General features: G+C 41.0%; 1 protein-coding gene across 2 annotated transcripts in view; it reads left to right on the top strand.

Annotated features, from left to right (window-relative positions):
- Positions 1-1,843: 1,843 nt before the first annotated feature.
- The window catches only part of LINGO3 (leucine rich repeat and Ig domain containing 3), a 72,734-nt gene continuing 68,577 nt past the window's right edge, over positions 1,844-6,000 (top strand). Inside the window, exon 1 of one of the 2 annotated variants that reach the window (XM_077271951.1) lies at positions 1,844-1,954. The gene's annotated coding sequence lies outside the window, so the exon portion shown is untranslated. The remainder of the gene's footprint in view (positions 1,955-6,000) is intronic. The other variant, XR_013217695.1, reaches the window with a different exon arrangement.

Raw genomic sequence — 6,000 nt, 5'->3', positions numbered from 1 at the left:
GAGCTCATATTTCTTGATAAATTGTTTGAGTGATGTGAAACGTTCTAAGAAAACTAGACATTTACCTATCCATCAACTTGAATCAAATTTGTCTCATGTATTTATGATCCCCTTTATGGCAAACCTTTCACATTTTTCTGTTTCACCCTTTCACTTTAATACAACTAATTGAACATTTTTGTCACAAAAAAAATATTATGTGGCATACAATATGACCAGAATAGCCTGGACTGCTTTCTGTCAGCACTTTAACAGCCTCTTACATTTCGCTACATGGGTAGATTCTAGAAATGAGTGAATGTTCCAAAATTCAATTTGGGAAGATTCCCTCCATTAATGTGGGAAATTCGATTCATATCATATAAATTTATGTGAAATGAGTTGGATAGTAAGAGGTTAAAAGAAATCCTTCCATCAAGGTCTCCTACTCACTTAGCCCTATGTCATCATGTTGCACAACACACACCATTAATGTGGGGCGTGACCTACCAGAGAGCATACTGCCTAGTGAATGGAAGACCTGGCAGGAAGGAAAATAGAAGGACCGGTAGCGGCAAGACACGAACAGGAAGACCTTGGAGAGATATGAGAGATTTTTTAGTCTCTTCCTAGTGTTTTATTATCCAGTAACATAGATTGACTCATTTGATTCCTTCCATTGAAACTTCTTATATTCTTATCCTACCATTGGGACTACGCTCAAACTTTATCAAGGCTATGCCTCTAAGGGAAAATGCTCTTAGGAACCTTCTCCATTATACATCAACTCTGGTAATCCTGCAATTTTTTTTCCTGGGGCTGAAACTTGGTATCATAGTGCCTAAAGTTCAGAGTGTTGACTTTCCTTAAGCAGCATCAAGGCTTATGGCTGTTTTTCTTTCTTAGATACCTAATCTAGTCATATCTTCTGCTCTTTATTCAAATATTTCATTTTAAGCCACATCATCTGGTCAGCATGAGGCCCATTTCGGATGCTTCGCAAACACTTTTTTGTGAAGGAACGCTTCTGCACGTCTCTTGGAGCTGCAGTCGCTTGCAATCTGTTTTTCTACAGAAGTTTTCCCTTTACTTCCATATCCAATCCAGTGCTGGATTTGTTCTAATGCAGCAAAATTTGTGTTAAGAGATAAGAAACTTGCCTGTCATATGACTTACTGTGGATGCAACCAAGGCTCAAATTCTTATTAACTAAAGTCCACTAAGCCACATTTAATAGTTTACGAAATTACTACTAATAGAGAAAATTACCGTAACGAGTTTTCTCATCATCCTCAATGCTTTGTTTTGTGGGTTTTTTTTCATTATTTTATAATACTCCTTAGTTTGTATTTAAATTTTTATTATTGACTTGATTTGACATTGATTTATTTATTTCTCCTTCTTGTTCTTATATTTTTCTTATTCACTTTAGTGCCTGTCACTTTGATCTTGCATTTAATGTTCTTCTTGTCTTTCCATAAGAAGTGTACATTTGGAGGCTCTTTTCTGATATTTTGCAATTTATTATTATCTTCTTGCTGAATTTTTTCATATGTAATTTTTATTTTTAAATTACATTAAACTCGACCACCAGATTTGTCGAAATACAGATGAAGCGAATATCAAAGTTTTTCTAACCTCTATTTAGAAAGTGCACTTTAAAGAATGACACAAAAAAAGAGGGGGAAAAAGGTATACCTAGAGGAGATGAGGCAATGGGTAAGACAATAGGTAAAAGGGAATGCAGAGAAGGGGTGATGAGAATAGACAGGGGGGGAATGAGAATGAGGAAAGGGATGGCAGGAGGGGGAGTCACTGACTGAGGCATGCTGCAGCCCAATGATATGTTTGAGCAGCAAGGGAACAGCACTGAGTGACTGGGAGGAGGGACACACGGAGGAGACACTGGGACACACACTGAGTGTAGCTGTACGAGGATGAGGAGGGAGAGAGACACAAGAAGGACACAAGCACAGTGAGTGTTGGATGTATTGCGGACCCACTAAATCAGATGCATGCCTATGGGGTCAGGACATGATGAGCACCGGGAGCTGCAGTGCAGGCTGGGGTGCTGTAAGGGAAACATATTGGGCATTAATACTTGAATGATAACAGTGGTTTGCAGCATAATATAGTGTAGCATCCACCCACAGAAAAGATTCATCAATGGTACACTGCACACATTTTCCCATAGAGAAAAAATAAGGCTACTGTGTTATGGTCTTCAGCACAACCTCATGATCAGTAGATATTGTCGCCTATACACAACCTATAATTGGGGTCGCGCGGTGTAGAGGAATGTGTGCATGCTTCGCTGTAGATTTATTCCCATCTTACTAGCTTTGTTTTTTAAGAATGACTGCAATTGCTTTGCGTGTTCGGTGTAGACAGAAAAGACTTCAGGGCAAGTGTTTGTGTTCCTGCTACTATGCACCAAAAAGGCGAATATCACATCCTCTGGTGCAACAAACAAGCACATTCACCACACCACTAGAACAAAACACATGTAGCCAAGCATAGACTATCAATCATGTAGACGTTTCATGATTTAAAAGCTATGAAAAGTATTGCACTGCGACCAGAACATCATACGCACACTGCTAATAACAATGTATCATGCTCATAGGCAGTCAATACATTCCACCACGCAGCCTCCTAATAACAGTATTTCATGCTTCGTTTGATAATAAGGGCATATTATATGTCAAAGATAATGACATGAGTAAATCACCCTCAATGGATTGTATGGAGGAATGGAACTAATGCTGGGTTTACACAAACAATTTTGACCCCAATCAGACTATTGTCCAGAAAATTCATTATCAAAACGGTTGCCTGAGCTGCCATTAACACACAGAAATATTTACAATGAGAAAAGTCATTACCGTTACAGCAGAATAAAATGCTTCTATTCCCCCTAATGAGATTTTCGTTTTCACTCACAGTCATGAAATAGGTCACTTATATTCCAAATGTTTATTACCTTTGGTCATTTGAAGTGAAAATCTAGCAGAAATCTGCTTTGTGACAAGCTTTTGACTTTATATGTCATTCAAGTGACAAGCTTTTCGCTAGGTGTAAAGTCACATTATACACAATTCATGCAAATTATTCTCTTCAATTATTTATAGGAAACAAGTGTGAACTATTCGATATTATACATGAGCTGGAGACGCCATTGTAATTCTCCGCACAGTGCATACACAATTAGGCATAGCCAGGTCTTTGAAATAGAAAAATGTGGTCTCTGTATAGTTTGAAAAAGTAATTACACAAAAAAATGACTTGGGAACAAATGCGAGGGCTGCTAATAATACAGTACATGGAGCTCTAGTATAGCTTTCCTTGATCATTTATGACACACAGCATTTGGTAACCCACTGGCAAAACATTGTGCACAGCCAGGTTGTGTCAGCCGCATTGAAAATGCCAGCACAAGAGACTGACAGGTCTTACTTTTCTATACTGCTGAGAATCAATTTGTGCCTCATTGATGCTGTTAGGAAAATGTCTGCCACTTTTACGCTTGTTTTAATTATACCAGGAAACAGTTCTAGGTCTCATCTGATCTGTTGGATGTCCGTGGATGCTGCAAAATCTTCCATATGTACCATAGACGGCTAGGTTCACATCTGCAGTTCCTTTTTTTATCACAGTATCAGGAAACAAAAAATGATGGTGCTCCCGGTCCGTCATATGATGGACACCAATGTTGCTGTCAGAACCATTGTCTATAGTGGGGTTTGTCAGAGCTCTTTTAGGGTGTCTGCCATTTACCTTCCAAAAAATAGTGAATGCTGTGATAATTTCTTCATGCAGAAGTAAAAGAATCAGTTCAGAGCCTCCACTTCAGATACGAACCTAACCATACGTAGGTGATTAATGATGAGCGAACGTGCTCGGAAAAGGTGTTATCCGAGCATTTTCCTGTGCTAACCCAGTGTCTTCGGCGTGCTCGAAACATATGTTTGAGTTCCCGCACCTGCATGTCTCACTGCTGTTCAACATCCGCAACACGTGCAGTGATTGCCTAATATGTTCAAATCCCCACGCCTGCATCTCTTTTGACTGTTCAACAGCCATAACACATGCAGGGATTGCCTAACAAACAGGCAATACCCGGCTGCATGTGTTGCAACTGTCGAACAGCCGTGAGGGACTCAAACATTCGGTTAGCACACTAGCATGCTCGGATAACACCTTATCCGAGCACGTTTGTTCATCACTATAGGTAATATATATACTATACATACAGTATATATACCGTATTTTTCGCTTTGTAAGACGCTCCACATTGTAAGACGCACCCCAAATTTTGAGGAGACAAATAGGAAAAAAAATGTTTTAATAAATTGGTAGTGCTTCTTATAATCCATGCGTCTTATTGTTTACCGGGGGTGGTGGCTGCAGTGAAGCAGGGTCCCAGGATTGCTGCTGGAGGAGGCATAAGTGGAGCGTTGCTGCAGGCTGGGATGAGGGGGTGTGCAGGTGTCCTGTGCTGCGGGGGGCTCCTGTGCTGGAGGGGGGCTCCTGTGCTGCAAGGGTGTCTCCGGTGCTGCAGGGGTGTCTCCGATTCTGCAGAGTGCTCTGGCGACATTTTGTGAAAGGCCAGAGCCCCCCAGCAGTTCGTCCATGCTTTCCTGTGTGGCGGATTTTGGGAAAATGGGAGGCGGCACATGCGCAGATGGAGATCTTGGGACCAAGATCTCAAGAGATGAGATCTCAGCTCTGAAATCTCATCTCCCGAGATCTTGGTGCCGAGATCTCTATCTGCGCATGCGCCGCCTCCCAGCGCCCATTTTCCCGGAGTCCGTCGCACAGGAAAACATGGACGAACTGCCAGGGGCTCTGGTCTTTCACAAAATGTTGGTAGAGCCCCCCAACACCGGAGACTCCAACATCAGCCTGGGCAGCAGCGGACACCCTGGGCAGCAGCAGCGGTGGCGGACACCCCCTCATCCCAGCCTGCAACGGTAAGCGGTATATCCGCTTTGTAAGATGCACCCCCTTTTCCCTCCAAATTTGGGGGAAATAAAGTGAGTCTTACAAAGCTAAAAATACGGTATATATACAGGGTGAGTCATTTATATGGATACACCTAAATAAAATGGGAATGGTTGTGATATCAATTTCCTGTTTGTGGCACGTTAGAATATGGGAGGGGGAAAACGTTTCAAGATGGGTGGTGACCATGGAGGCCATTTTGAAGTCGGCCATTTTGGATCCAACTTTATTTTTTCCAATGGGAAGAGGGTCATGTGACACATCAAACTTATTGAGAATTTCACAAGAAAAACAATGGTGTGCTTGGTTTTATTGTAACTTTATTCTTTCATGAGTTATTTACAAGTTTATGACCACTTATAAAATGTGTTAAAAGTGCTGCCCATTGTGTTGTGCTGCCCGTTGTTTCAGATGCTGGGGTAGTCTGAAGGCAATTGTCTATGCTGTGAAGATACGGGATATGCATCTGAAACAATGGATACTGGAAGCCTGTGCTAGCATTTCTTCTGCAGTGTTGCTATCAGTGTGTCAAGAGTGGGAGAAGAGGGTTGCATTGACAATTCAACACAATGGGCAGCACTTTGAACACATTATAAGTGGTCATAAACTTGTAAATAACTAATGAAAGAATAAATTTACATTAAAACCAAGCACGCCATTGTTTTTCTTGTGAAATTCTCAATAAGTGTGATGTGTCACATGACCCTCTTCCCATTGGAAAAAATAAAGTTGGATACAAAATGCCCGACTTCAAAATGGCCGCCATGGTCACCACCCATCTTGAAAAGTTCCCCCCATGTACTAATGTGCAACAAGCAGGAAGTTGATATCACCAACTATTCCCATTTTATTTAGGTGTATCCATATAAATAGCGCACCCTGTATATATATATACAGTATATATATATATATATATATATATACAGTGCCTACAAGTAGTATTCAACCCCCTGCAGATTTAGCAGGTTTAATAAGATGCAAATAAGTTAGAGCCTTCAAACTTCAAACAAGAGCAGG

The sequence above is a fragment of the Ranitomeya variabilis genome, chromosome 1, assembly GCF_051348905.1.
Source record: "Ranitomeya variabilis isolate aRanVar5 chromosome 1, aRanVar5.hap1, whole genome shotgun sequence".
NCBI lineage: Eukaryota > Metazoa > Chordata > Amphibia > Anura > Dendrobatidae > Ranitomeya > Ranitomeya variabilis.
This window is presented reverse-complemented; position numbering and strand designations above follow the sequence as displayed.